Below are 14,782 nucleotides of genomic sequence, written 5' to 3' on the forward strand. Positions count from 1 at the left end.
AATAGAAGTCCTTTCCTTCTACTTTTAAAATAAATAAATAGTACCACGCCATTTAAACCTTCATGTACATTGACTTTTTCACTAAACATTACATTCTGGAGATCTCTCCACAGCCCTATGTGGAAATTTTCATCATTCTTTACACCTTACGTACTGTACGCCTTTGTGTGATTGTTTGATGCTTTATTCCTCCATCACACAACTGATGAATATTTAGGTTGTTCCCATTCTTTTGCTATTCACATAGTGCCAGAATGAATATCTGTATCTATATTTTTATTATATATATATCTAAAACCGTTTGTGTCATTGCCAATATATCCTTAGGATATCCCTGGAAATAAGATTCGTGAGTCAAAAAGTAAAGGCATATAAAAAATTGCTACATATTATAAAATTCCCCACAATAATTGTATTAGTTTCCAATGACTACTATAATAAATTACCACAGGGAGTTCCCTGGTGGTCCAGTGGCTAGGGTTCGGCGCTCTCACTGCCGTTGCCCCAGGTTCAATCCCTGGTAGGGGAACTAAGATTCTGCAAGCTGTGTGCGTGCATGCGGCATGGCCAAAAATAAATGAATAAGTAATAAATAACAATAAACTTGGTGTCATTAAACAACAGACATATTCTTTCATAGTTCTGGAGGCTAGAAGTCCAAAAGTAGTTTCAGTGGGCCAAAATCAAGGTGTTGGCCAACTTAACTCCTTTCAGAGACTATAGGGGAGCCTCCTTGCCTCTTCCAGCTTTTGTTGGCTGCCAACATTCCTTGGCTTGTGGCTCTATCACTCCAGCATCTGCATCCTTGGCCACATTGCCTTCTCTTCTGTCTGTGTCAACTCTCCCTCTGCTCCTCTCTTATAAGGACACTTGGGTTTGCATTTAGGGCCCATTTGGAAAATCTAAGATAATCTCCCCATTTTAAGATCCTTAATCTAATCACATCTACAAACACCCTTTTTCCATATAAGGTAATATTTAACAGGTTCCAGGGGCTAGGACCTACTATCTTTATGGAGACTATCAAGCCTTCTACAGTGATCATACCATTTTGCATCCCTGTGAGCAGGGTGTGAAAGGACATGTTTTTCCACATCCTCACCAACTGACTGTGTTGACAAAAATCTGGATCTTTGCTAATCTAATACTTAAGAAACAGTATCTTAGTGTAGTGCTAATTGCATCTCTCTTAATTAAAGAAAGCTGGAGACTTTTTTCATACGTCTAAAGACAATTTATATATTTTTTTCTGTTAACTTCAATAGGACTTTGTTTTTTCATGCCTCTATATTGACAAGCGTTTATATTGGAGGGATATGAATGCTTTGTCAAAGACGTTAGCCACAAATGTTTTTTCCCAGTGTCTTTATTGGCTAGTGTGTTTTTGCCATGCAGAGTTGTCGTTGTTATTTTTATGTTGTCAAATATGTCAATCTTCTTCCTTAATGCTCCTGCATATTGATTTATACTTAGGAAAGTTTCCTCTGCTTCCAGATTATAGAATTCACCTATATGTTCTAATACAACACTTGTATGGATATTTCTTTTATACTTCATTCAGAACCATTTGGAATCTATCCTGCTGTGTGATAGAGAAAGGGATCCCTTTTTACCTTTTTAATCTTATGGTTATCTAGCTATCTCAATACCACTTCTTAATCCTCCATCACATCTCCACTGATTTGTAATGCTGCTTTTGTCATAGTCTAAATTTCTAATTATAACTGGGGCTATATCACTATTTTTTATTGTTTCAATAATTTTTCAGTCAATTTATGGACCAGTAAAATAAAAATTAAAATATTTTACCTCTACTCACGTAGAGCTTTCTCTTCCACATAGAAGGAGGCTGCACTTTCTGTCTGGAGGTCATCAACATCCCTGTAGCATGGCGAACCCCACCCCACCCCACCCCACCCTAGGCTTTCAGAAAGCTCTGACGGGTGGATGTGGGCCACAGCCCCTCCCTCCCACCTTCCTGCTCCGCGATGCTCAAGCTGCAGTTCACGCTTCTGTCAACAGGTGGCACCAACGTACCGCCATCATCAAACTTCTCTACAAAAATGGGTCAGTTAGAAGCAAAAAAAAAAAAAAAAAAAAGCAATACCCTCCCTTCAAAGGCAGCCTGTGAACGTCTGTGTTGAATGATTCTTAATTCTATCTGAGAAGAACTGTAGGTGTAAAAGAAGACCATAGAAATATATACTCTGGGGACTGCACACGATGAAACACCAGGTGGCAGCAGCACCATGGCAGTGGGCGGTGGGTGGGTGAAGGGCAGCGCAGGGCAGGGGGGAGGTGACAGAGAGGATGGGGCATAGGAGCGGGATCTAAACAGCTGTGTCCAGTGTCGTGGACAGAGGATGACAGACAGGGGGTGTGAGAAAGTCTGAGAAGCCTGTACGGGTTAGGCTAATGGAGGGTGAACACCCAGCTCTCGGGGAGGGGCCCCACTACCGTGTAGACAAGTCAACCTACACTTATGAGCGAAGAGATGACTGAATAAAAATGATGTAGACTTAGGGTCAACAGCAGATGGAACTGCTTTGAATACATATGAATTTTCCAAACAGAACTGGTATCAGAGTAAACAAACCATTTAAAGACATTTCCTACTCTTTGTAAAATGTACGGTTTCACAGCTGTGTGCCGTGAGCGCTGTGTGATGGAGCTGGGGAAGAGGCAAAGCATCACCACACAGCTTCCAGTGAACTGAGAGGGGACAGGCAAGCACATCCTCACTCCTGTCTCCTGTATTTCATGTGCTTTCCCTTCCTCTCACTTTCTTCTCTATTCCATGTGCTGTCTTATCCCCTTACTCTCCCTTCTAGTGGAACATCAGAGAAGGGTGTGGACTCTGAGCCCCAGAAACAGGAGCTGATAGAGAAGAACCAAGTGTGATGATGAATCTGCTAGACAAGTTCCTGGAGCAAGAGTGAAGAGATCGGGCCCCATCATTGGGACACTTTAGGTAACTCACTAACCTTTCCTCCATCGTCTTCTATACAACAGGATAACGATACCCAATCCCCCTGACTACCCAGGACTATTGTGGAGTTTAAGTATGATCCATGTGGGAAAGCAATCTGTGCTCAGAGCTGGGAGGGAAGGACCAATGCATTTTCGAGTAATTATATTAACAATGACATCCCAGAAACCATAGAACTCTGCATGGTAGGCATTAAATTAATGCTACACAAATGTCAGCTGTTTGGTCAGAATTTTCCCAAGTGTGGTTCATGGCAAGATTCCTGTTTCACTCTAGTTTGAGAAAACTGGCAATAAGCAGGCAAGTCAATAAGCAGGGCAGTTTTGTATGGGGATGAGTGCTTTGAAGAAAATAAACACATAAATTGAGTAGAAAACGTCAGGTCAGGGAATACTATAGATGGCGTTGTCAGTGAAGCTTTTTCCTTGTGTACCATTAGTTTGATGCCTACCATGCAGTGAAGTTCCAATACTAGATTGAATAGAAGTGGCAAAAACAGGCATCCTTGTCTTGTTCCTGATGGGTTGTTGCTTTGAGATTTATTTGAGTTAACAGATGAAATCCCTTTGAATAATGCTACGCACACAGTAAGAGCTCAATAAATGTTAGATTTTGTATAAATATGAGCAAGTTGACATTTTTACAGTTTTGATAGTTTTACAGTTTTCATGTGTCTTTAATAAAGTTTAATAATCTTGCAACTGAATCCTATTCATCAACTAAGGCATATTTTCTTGTTTTATGGATTTTAAGCAGATAAAAAATTGATATATAACATAATATTAGTTTCAGGTGTACAACATAATGATTCAATACATTAACTCAATTAAAGAGCTTCACTGACAACCCTATTCAATGGGGAAAGAAAAGTCCTTTCAACAAACGGTGCAGGGGAAAGTGGATATCCATATGCATAAAAATGAAGTTACACCCTTACTTTATACCATATATTAAAATGAACTCAAAATGGATCCAAGACCTGAACATAAGAGCTAAAACTATAAAACTCTTAGAAGAAAACATGGGGGGAACCTTCATGACACCGGACTTAGCAATGATTTCTTGGATATGACACCAAAAGCATAGGCAACAAAAGAAAACATAGATAAATTGGACTTCATCAAAATTAAAAACTTTTAGTGTGAATCAAAGTGATAGTGAATCAAAGCACACTATCAGGAGAGTGAAAAGACAATCCACAGAATGGGAGAAGGTACTTGCAAATCATATATCTGATAAGGGATTAATATCCAGGATATATAGAATTTTTATAACTCAAGAACAAAAAAACCTAACAACACAATGCAAAAATGGGCAAAGGACTTGAATACACATTTCTCCAAAAAAGATATACAAATGGCCAATAAGCACATGAAAAGATGCTCAACATCACTAGTCAGCAGGGAAATGCAAATCAAAACCACAATGAGAAACCACTTCACACTCAATGGTATGGCTATTATCAAAAAAACAAACAAACAAACAAAGGAAAGTAAGAAGTGTTGGCAAGACTATGCAGAAACTAGAACACTTGTGCACTGTTGGTGGGAATGTAAAATGGTGCAGTCTGTGCAGAAAGCAGTATGTTGTTTCCTCAAAAAAAATAAACACAGAATTACCATATTATCTAGCAATTCCACCTCTAGGTATATTCCCAAGAGAACTGAAAGCAGGGACTCAAACAGATACTTACACACCAATGTTCATAGCAGCATTATTCACAATAGCCAAAAGGTGGAAGCAACCCAAGTGTCCGTCAACAAGATGAATGGATTTTTTAAAATGTGATATACACATACAATGGAATATTATTCAGCCTTAAATCGAAATGAAATTCTGATACGTGCTACAACATGGATGAACCTTGAAAACATTTTGCTATGTGAAATAATCCAGACACAAAAAGACAAATATTGTATGATTCAACTTATGTGAGGTACCAAGAATAGGTAAATTCATAGAGACAGAAAGTATAATAGAGGTTACCAAGGACTGGGGAAGAGGGGAATGGAGAGTTATTGTTTACTGGGTACAGAGTTTCTATTTGAGATGATGAAAAAGTTCTGGAAATAGATAGTGGTGATGGTCGCACAACATTGTGAATGTAAGTAATGCTACTGAACTGTATACTTGAAATTGGTTAAAACAGTGAATTCTGTTATGTATATTTTACCACAATTTTTAAAAAAGAGTCCTTTCAAGGGAAAGAGGGAGGCAGAAGAGTCAGAGAAAGAGATGTGACAACAGATACAGGGGTAGTAGTGAGAAAAAGATTGGAAGATGCTACTGTGCTGGCTTTGAAGATAGAGGCCACAAGCCTCAAGCCATAAGCCAGGAAGGGCCACAAGCCTAGGAATGCAGTCAGGCACTAGAAGCTGGAATAGGCAAGGAAATTCATCCTCCCCTAGACCCTCCAGAAGGGATGCAGCCCAGCTGATATCTTAATTTTAGCCCCAGTAATACCCATTTTGGACTACTGAACTCCAGAACTGTAAGATGATAGATTTTTTTGTTGTTGTTGTTATTGCTTTTTGGTCACGCTGCTTGTGGTATCTTAGTTCCCTGACCAGGGATCAAACCCGGGCCCTTGGCAGCAAAAGCACGGAGTCCTATCCACTGGACCACCAGGGAATTCCCTAGATTTCTGTTGTTTTAAGCCACTAAACAAAAAGTGAGTTGTGGCCAAATAATGGGTTTCTGTTCCTTTTGACATCCCCTTGCTTGTTCTTTTTTGTGATTTCCTTGCTTGTAAATAACTAACTTAATCTCTGGTTTGTCATTTTTAACAGAAAATATTTTATTTCTTGTATGAGGCATTACTTCCTGTCTTAGTCCATTCGGGCTGCTATAACAAAAATACCATAAACTGCATGGCTTATAAACAACAGAAATGTGTTTCTCATAGTTCTGGAAGCTGGAAGTCCAAGATCAAGGTATAAACATGGTCAGGAAAGGGCCCTCTTCCAGGTCACAGATTTCTCACTGTATCTCCATGTGGTGGAAGAAGCTCTATGAAGTCTCTTTTATAACAGCACTAAGCCCATTCATGAGAGCTCTGGCCTCATGACCTAATCACCCCAAAGGCCCCATCTCATCACTTTAGGGCTTAGGATTTCAACATATGAATTTTGACCATATGTTGAACATTCAGACCATAGCACTTCCTGTATCAACAAGTTTTAACTGTGTTAATATTTTTATATTATTAAATCTGCATAGGCTTTTGTTATATGCACATTTTACCACACAGACTTTTTCTAAAATATGAACTGACAAGGATCAGCCTCACTAGTAGAATTGAGCATAATTTTGTATGTCTGCTGCCTATCTTATGTTTTTGTGGTTACAAAGACCATTTTCATTAAGTTCTAAACACACTTAGCATTGTTCTGATGGAATAGAATGATTTCCTCTCCATGTATCTAGAATTTTCTTTACCTTTGCTTTTTGCTAGACCACACACACACACACACACACACACACACACACTTAATGCTCCTTAGAATATGGATAATCAATGCACATGATTAAAGAGAAAGTTTAATGAAGTATCAAGAATGGAATCAGGACCAATTCCATTTTACTGGGCATTGAACTGGGATGTACTTTTCATTGTGCCAAGTTAACATGGTGGGTTTTATTTGTCAAACACAAGTACTTGAAAGTGACAAAAAAAACAACTCAACATTCAACTCTTTTGAGGAAAAAGAAAGAGCACCACCCTGTTACCTTACTTGGCCACCATAATTTTTGTAATTTGCTGCAAGAGAGGAGAGGTATGCCCACTGGTAGCTCTAGATGCATGTCCATGTCCATCCATGATTAAAAGCAAGCAAGCAGGGACTACCCTGGCGGTCCAGTGGTTAAGACTCCGTGCTCCCAATGCAGGGGGCCTGGGTTTGATCCCTGGTTGGGGAACTAAGATCCCACATGCTGCACAGTACGGCCAAATAAATTTTTTAAAAAAGCAAGCAAACAAACAAGAGACAAGTATCACACAAATTCTGAACATCCCAGAAAGACTCTTACTGACTCAGCCTGAATGGCTTTCCCACACTTGGAGGCAAAGGCTGAAGCCCAGGGGCTGCAATTCCTGATTGTCTGGGGCCAGAGAACAGTAGGGTGGGAGGGGGCTGCTCTCACTGGAGGTTCCCATTAGTCAAACGACACATAAAGGCAGGTTATAAAGGTTTCTGGTAAAAAATGAAAGATTCTAGAGTGGAAAATAAAAGAATAGAATGATACTAAATGAAATAAAATACAGACTTAAAAAAATGAAGCCACATTGATATAAACAGATAATTATATATATATTTGAATTAATAATGAATGAGAGGAGACAAATTGTTTTTATTGAATAATTCTAAATAATATATGTTGATACCCTGCCTCTGTGAAGTGAACCTGAAATCTGCCTTCCACCTCTGAGGGTAGGGCAGACTTAGTGACTCACTTCTGAAGAACAGAGGAGGCAAATGGAAAACAGTTACTGTACACTGGAGAAACTGGGCAAACAGCACCTTAACCCACTGATGAAGGTCAACATCTCCAGTGACTCAGTGATGTCATGTGAGTACCATGTCCTCCCAGATATGATGTGATGAGAAGGGCACTTCAACTCTGTGGTATTCTTTCTCAAAACCCACAACCACAGGCTAATCACAAGAAAAATAAGAGACTATGCCTGTATTCTTCAAGATTATCAAGGTCATGAAAACAGTCTGGCAGTTCCTCAAACAGTTAAACAGAGAGTTACCATACGACCCAGCAGTTCCACTCCTAGGTACATAGCCAAGAGAAATGACAACATATGTCTACATAAAAACTTGTACGTGAATGTACGTAGCATCATTATTCATAATAGCCAAAAGTGGACACAACCCAAATGTCTACAAATTAATGAATAAATAAAATGTGGTATATTATTTGGCAATAAAAAAGAAATGAAGTACTGATACACGCTACAACATGGATGAACCCTGAAAACAGTATGTCAAGTGAAAGAAACCAAATATCAGAAGAAATAAGTGGAATCATTGTATGAAGTGTCCAGAATAGGTGAGTCCCTGGGTTCCTGGGGTTAGGGATGAATGTGGGCATTAACTGCATTCAAGCACAATGGGACTTTTTGGGGTGATGGAACATCTAAAACTTGATTATGATAATGGTTGTATAACTCTACACAGTTACTAAAAATCATCAAACTGTACTCTTAAAATGTGTGGACTTTGTACATTGTAAATTATATTGCAAGAAAGCTGTTAAAAATATGATACTGGCCTGGTCTTGTTTTACCACAGTAACAACCAATCTTTTCCATACAAAGGTCTAGATGCACGTGTTTTACATGTCACGTGTTTTACATAAATGTTAATTTATATAAATGGGGGCTGTATCCCAGACCTGCTGACTCTATGTCCTCTGTTCCTCCAAGCAATGCTTTTCCCCCACAAATATTACTGCAGGTTGTGCTTGTGTGCAAAGTTTAATTTATGTGTGATCACGTCCACATCTTCCCACTGTGGTGGTGACTTGAGAGTGGGTCTACGATAGAATCCAGGGCCTGGCCTGTGTGACATAGTATCAGCCTTACGACTTCCTTCACTCCACTGTGGCCTTTCTCACGTGACTCCACTTTGGGGAGATTACACTGGAACTATCTTTCTGGGTGTCAGTATGGCAGGACTTCTCAAAGGGCCATATCGTTGCACACCCTTTGTACCAACAATTTCCCTTTTAGAAGTTTACATTCAGGATGCAGTTAAGGGTGGTGATTAGGATTTGGTTATAAAGACTGCCATCCTGGTAATTCCCTAGCTTCACTTCTGGGTCTGAATTTAGGAAGGGAGACCAAATGGCAAGCAACGCCATGAAGGCACAGAAGGAAGCAGAAGGAAATGTGGCTGTCAGTGCGTGCACGCGCGCTCACGCGCACGTGTGCGCACACACACACACTCATACACCAAACAGATTCTGTTATCATAATACTAGAATTCTCCCAAGACAGTTTTCTAGACTCAAAGAGGACACAGTCAGCTCAATAGCAAATAGCCCTGAGGAATGTGTCCTTTAGCAGTATACAGACACTTTCAGATGCCATCCACAGTGTTAGTAGGGAATATCAGAAACACTCTGTAACACAAGGTTGTGAGAATTAATTATGTCACATCCATAGTGATAAAAGAAATTTTCACATATTGAGGTATGGAGAAGTCATTCTAGCTTATACATGAGTTAACTTGAATTTTGTGCTAACTAAAACGGCCTCTTTGTGGCCTTTCAAACATACATTGTACATCTGCTTTAATTACTAAAGAAAAGGGCACACTGACCAGAAGTAAAGAATGTCCATGTTAAAAGTAAAGATTAAATGCCCCTCTTTCTGGGATGCTAATGCTGGTACTCCTTTGATGATAAGACTCCCTTCCTAGCTGCCAAGGCCACACTGTACGTGCTATATGTGCTGTACGTGTATGTGCTGGTCTGTTTTTTTGAAACATTGAAGAAATGTATCCCTGACTTGTTTAATGTTCTTTGTTCTGACAAGATATAAAACTGTGCTAAAAACCATGCTTCTCTGGAGCAGTTCCTCAGAGCTATCTGAGAAGCTGGCTTCTGGGCTATAGTCTGCAGTTTGGCTCAAATAAAACTCTTTTCTATTCCTATTATAGATTGTTAGTTGTTTATTTCCATCAACATTATGACGGAATTCTAGAAAAGCAGCAAAAACAAGTGATAATCAAAACAATGAGGAGAGATGATTTGCTGCCTATAGGAAAAGCAAAGATTCACATTATTTCTAATGTGTGGAGAAACAGGCACTTTCTTACAATGATGTTAGGAATATAAATTAGTAATATTATTTCCAATGTTGTGTAAATATAAAATATTACATATTTCCTTGTTTATAAAGAACATTTTCAAGAAATTATATAAAGAAACACTTCAAAGATATATATGTATATATGAGCAAGGGTGTTAAGTATACTGTTGTTTGTAACAGGAAATATGGTAAGGGCACTAAATTTTCACTACTTGGGTACTGGTGAAATAGTTCGGAGCATCATATGATGCAATGCTCAATCAATATTAAAAATTGAAATTATAAAAATATTTAAAATATATCATAGAAATGTATTTATGTGAAAAGATGGCCATAAAAGTACAAAAGAAGATCACAAAGATTTTAAGTGGCCTTGATCCATTTTGGCTAATAAGATTTCTAGCTATTCATCCAGAGATCTCAAAGAGTAAAATGTTTAAATGATCTTTTATTTCCACTCACATAAAACTTTTTCTTCACCATAGAAGGAGGCTGCACTTTCTGTCTGGATATCTCAATGTCCCTGTATCCTGGGAATGCCCCCCTTTCCACGCAGACTTCCAGAAAGCTCTGCCAGCTGGGTGTGGGTCACAGCCCCTCCCTCCCACCTTTCTGCTTCACGATGTTCAAACTGCAGTTCAGGTTTCTGTCACGAGGTGGCATCAATGTACCGCCATCATCAAACTTCCTGACAAAAATGGGTCAGCTTGGAAGGGAAAAAAAAACCCCACAAATACCCTCCTTCAAAACAGCTTTTGAATCTATGTACAAAATGATTCTAATTCTGTCTAAAAAAAAAAAGATAGGTACAAAATAAGACTGTGAAAACATATACGCTGGGGGCTGCACATGATGAAACACCAGGTGACAGTAGCGCCTTGGCAGTGGGTGGTGGGTGGGCGAAGGGCAGCACTGGGTGTGGGGGGCGGGGGAGAGAGGATGGGGCATCCAAGTGGGATCTGAACAGCTGTGTCCAGTGTCCTGGACAGAGGATGACCGACAGGGCAGACGGGGGTATGAGAAGGACTGGGCAGCCTGTACAAGGGTGGGGTAATGGAGGATGAATGCCCCGCTCTCTGAAAGAGACCCCTCTACAGTGTGGACCCATCAACTGACAAGAGAGAAATCAATGAACACGATGTAGATTTGTGATCAACAGCGAATGGAACTGCTTTAAGAGACATATGAATTTTCCAAACAGAATTGGTATCTTAGTAAACAAACTGTTCGATGACATTTATTCCATTTTGCTATGTGTACTCATTTTCCTTAAAAAATAAAAATGGAGATGGCTGTCTGCAGGTAGCTGGATCCAGGATGCTAGCTCTGAGAGTCTCAGACTCAGAGGCTCAGCAAGAGGGAGGGAGTGATGGAGGTTCAGATGTTGGTCTAATGGTTTCAGCTAGAGTTTTATGGAATTTTAAAATCTACTGGCAGCCATCTACCTGTTTCCATCATTTTCTAGGAAATCTAAACCTGAAATTGGAAGTCCAGCTTTGGTTTGAACTGAAGATAAAGCTGCAGCTGTGAGAGTGTGAGTACTTAGGGTGATAGAGCTGGAGGAGACATCGAAACACACACCTGTGCAGACAGAGACACTTGCAATTCTATTTTTTCCTGCTTTGTTTTTCCATGTAACTGAAAAAATAAAGGCTTTTCCAAAGTAATGAATGCCTGTGTACATTACTTTTCTGAATCTGTTTGCAAGTATATTCTGCTTTCAAATTTTTGTCAAAATGCTTTTTCCCTGAATACAATATTTCAAACAATATATGAAAGTACATCTATAAAATGAAATTATCCGGTATCTCTCAGTAGCGTGACCCTACCCCCTAACCCAAAGGGGTCTGTAATCATTGAATGATGCCTCCCTTCCAGACGTGTGCCTGTGGTGAAGGCACATGACACCCTGCACACCCACAGGGTCTTTTCCAAAATGAGTCACATTACTCATCTTTTGCATCTTGTCTTTTCCACTCAATATGAATTCTCAGGATTTATATCTGCATCTTATTAATGCTTGTGGTTTGGGCAGATTTTGACATGTTTATTGTTCATTTATAATTTTACATGAATTTGCTGTTTAAATTATGAGCCAATCTCTTTGTTTGTTATTAAGCATGTATCACAAACCAGGGATACTAACCCAGTAGCTGAGTAGTAGTTTGCATATGCTTTCTCCCCTGTTTTCAAACAATTCTTAGTATATTCTCCATTTAGAATGTGTTTTAAATCTCAATAATATTGCAACTTAAAAATTATGTAGTTCACAATTCTAAAAATACAGTGAACAACGCTCCAAGAGCAAATAAGGCAGCCCCTAGAGTTTAAATCATTCAGAGCCCAAGAAGAGTCAAGACGAAAAATGAAAAACTTTAGAATAATCCCACAGTTAGCTGTTGATCCTGAGAAAATAAAGTTGTTGCCCTGATTTATTTAAACTCCCTTAAAGTCAGTATCCTGATTTGAATTATATATATATATATATATATATATATATATATATATATATATATATATATATATAGAGAGAGAGAGAGAGAGAGAGAGAGAGAGAGAGAGAGAGAGAGAGAGAGAGGGAGGGAGAGAGTAGCTGGTTATGATCAAAGGAGATGAAATATAAAATGCATTTGCTTAAAGTAGCTCTGTACATATCACTTTCCTTCCCTCTGGGTCACCTGTCCCATCTATGCTTCTGCACCAGTCCAATTCAGCACTACAGGGATGAGCCAATGGATATGGCCAACACCCAGTTCTCTTGACACAAGGGGCGGGATTTCATCTCCTCTGTCATCTTCCTCACCCAGAGGGGTTGGTGAGTGAGTACCCACAGGGCACAATAGCAGGGAGTGTGATCGACCACTTCTCCAGCCCTGGAAGCCCATCTTCTGAAAGGGAGGCTGCTCTGTGTCCTCTAGAGAAGGTGAGGGATGGAAACTCATCCTATCCCACCACTTACCTGGAGAGGTGACCTAGGCTCTGTCAGCCTGAGCTTGGGCATCTGTGACGTGGGACTCATGATACCTGTGTCACAGAGCTGTCCTGAGGGGTGAATGAGGAAACCTGCCCAGAGTATATGGCACGTGGTGGGACTTCAGTGCCTTTTAAATGTTGGGATCCAACAGTAGGGGCTGCCTGAGCCTCGGGACTAAGGCAGGAATTATGAAAAGTCATTTCTCACTGTTTCTCCTACAGAGATTACATACATCTAGAGGAAGGGAGCAAATATCTCTCTGACATGTGTTGACTTGAAGGGTTTGAGATAGTAGGTTCTCTTCATTCTCTGGTGTTACAGAAGCTCCTAAGAGCTGCTCCACATCATACCTGTGTGCTGATCCTAATCCGGTTCCCCACGCTGGGAAGACAGGTTTGCCTTTGACTCACCTGATGAGCTCAGTGAGAGGTGGCACCAGAGCAGCGAGGTGTGGTGTTTGCCTAACTGCTGCTCCTGGACTGCTCTGTACGTTAATATGTTTATAGGAAAATTTGGGACTCACCCCACATTCACCAGTGCAGGGGTCCTCAGATCATGCATCATCCAGCCACATCACACCAGAACTCCAGCCATCTGCTGTCACCCTGAGAGGCAAAATTCCGAGGGTTACTAACATTTCTTTGTTTCACTCTTTCATTCACTAATAACTAAATATATATTGAGCTCAAAACCCATAGTATTCCATTAGAGTTGTCTCTTTACCTCTAATGTGGAGGGAAGAGGAAAATATGTGAAAAGTCAATGGTTAAATCTGAGATGACATGGCTCCTGCACATTAACTTTTATACTTTCAAGGAACTGAAGATTTTTTTTAATCCCTCTTTGTCCCTCTCATCCCCATACAGTCACAGGCCTCTGTCTCTCTTTTCCCCTTTCTCTCCCACCCTTCAAAATCAGAGTTCCAGAAAGCATTTTCTGCATTCCCTTTTAACACTCTTCACTTCCCACTGTCTCCTTATCTCACTGCACTGTAGCTTCTGTCCCCATAATTGCAATGAACGTGCTCCCACCAAGGTCACAAGCCTCCTTTTTGTCACTAGGTTCAGATATTTTGTATAAATATGTTAACATACTGAGTGTTACTTTTAATAACCACTTAAAATATGCATCTTTGTGCACACTGCTCCTGTCACTTAATATCAAATCTTTGACAGTTTCCCTGGCTCTGGAGCATGAGGTGCCGGGTATAAACCCAAGCTGTCCTGCTCCCCAACTGTGCAGTCCTGGGCCAAGTCCTTATTCTCCCTGTTGCACAGTTTTTCATCTATAAAATGAGGATTAGCAACAGTATCTACCTCATAGAGGTGCCGGAAGCACTGATAAACTCATACATAAAAGGCACTTGATACATAATACATTTTAGCCTATTTTTTATTTCGTTTTCCCTATATCTTTATTGATATTACTATCCCAGCAGTTATGAAAAAATAGGACTTTGATGTTTATTCACAGTCAGTGACGTTTGGGGGATGTTTTTACTGAGTTTATCAGTTTCCTAAGGTTGCCATAAAAAACAAAAAACAAAAAACCATGAAATTCATGGCTTAAAACAACAGAATTTTTTCTTCTCTCTCACTTCTGGAGACCAAAGTCCAAAAGTATGGTGTTGGCAGGGCCATACTAGAGCAGCAAACTCCAGTCTCTGCCTCCATCTTTACGTGGCCTCCTTCCTTGTGTGTGTGAAATCCCCCTTTCCTTTCTCTTATAAGGACACCAGTCATTGGGCTTAGGGGCCACCTTAAATTCAATATGAACTCATCTCAAGATTAATTACATGTGCTCAGACCGTACTTCTAAATAAGGTCGCATTCACAGGTATGGGTTAAGGCTTGGACATACCTTGTTGGGGGATATAATTCAACCCACTACAGTGATATAAGCAGGTTAAAAAACTAAAATGAGATCTTACCTTTTGTACAGAAGCATAGGAATGCATCCGTACATGCATAAATACCCAAATTCCCATATAAGAAAA

General features: G+C 39.9%; 1 long non-coding RNA gene across 1 annotated transcript in view; it reads right to left on the reverse strand.

The window, feature by feature from the left end:
* LOC133082661 (uncharacterized) overlaps positions 1 to 14,782 on the reverse strand; it is a 40,899-nt gene that overhangs the window by 13,168 nt on the left and 12,949 nt on the right. Inside the window, exon 3 of the long non-coding RNA XR_009698970.1 lies at positions 13,310 to 13,391. This is a non-coding gene — a long non-coding RNA (uncharacterized LOC133082661). The remainder of the gene's footprint in view (positions 1 to 13,309; positions 13,392 to 14,782) is intronic.

This window comes from Eubalaena glacialis, chromosome X (genome assembly GCF_028564815.1).
Source record: "Eubalaena glacialis isolate mEubGla1 chromosome X, mEubGla1.1.hap2.+ XY, whole genome shotgun sequence".
Classification (NCBI taxonomy): domain Eukaryota; kingdom Metazoa; phylum Chordata; class Mammalia; order Artiodactyla; family Balaenidae; genus Eubalaena; species Eubalaena glacialis.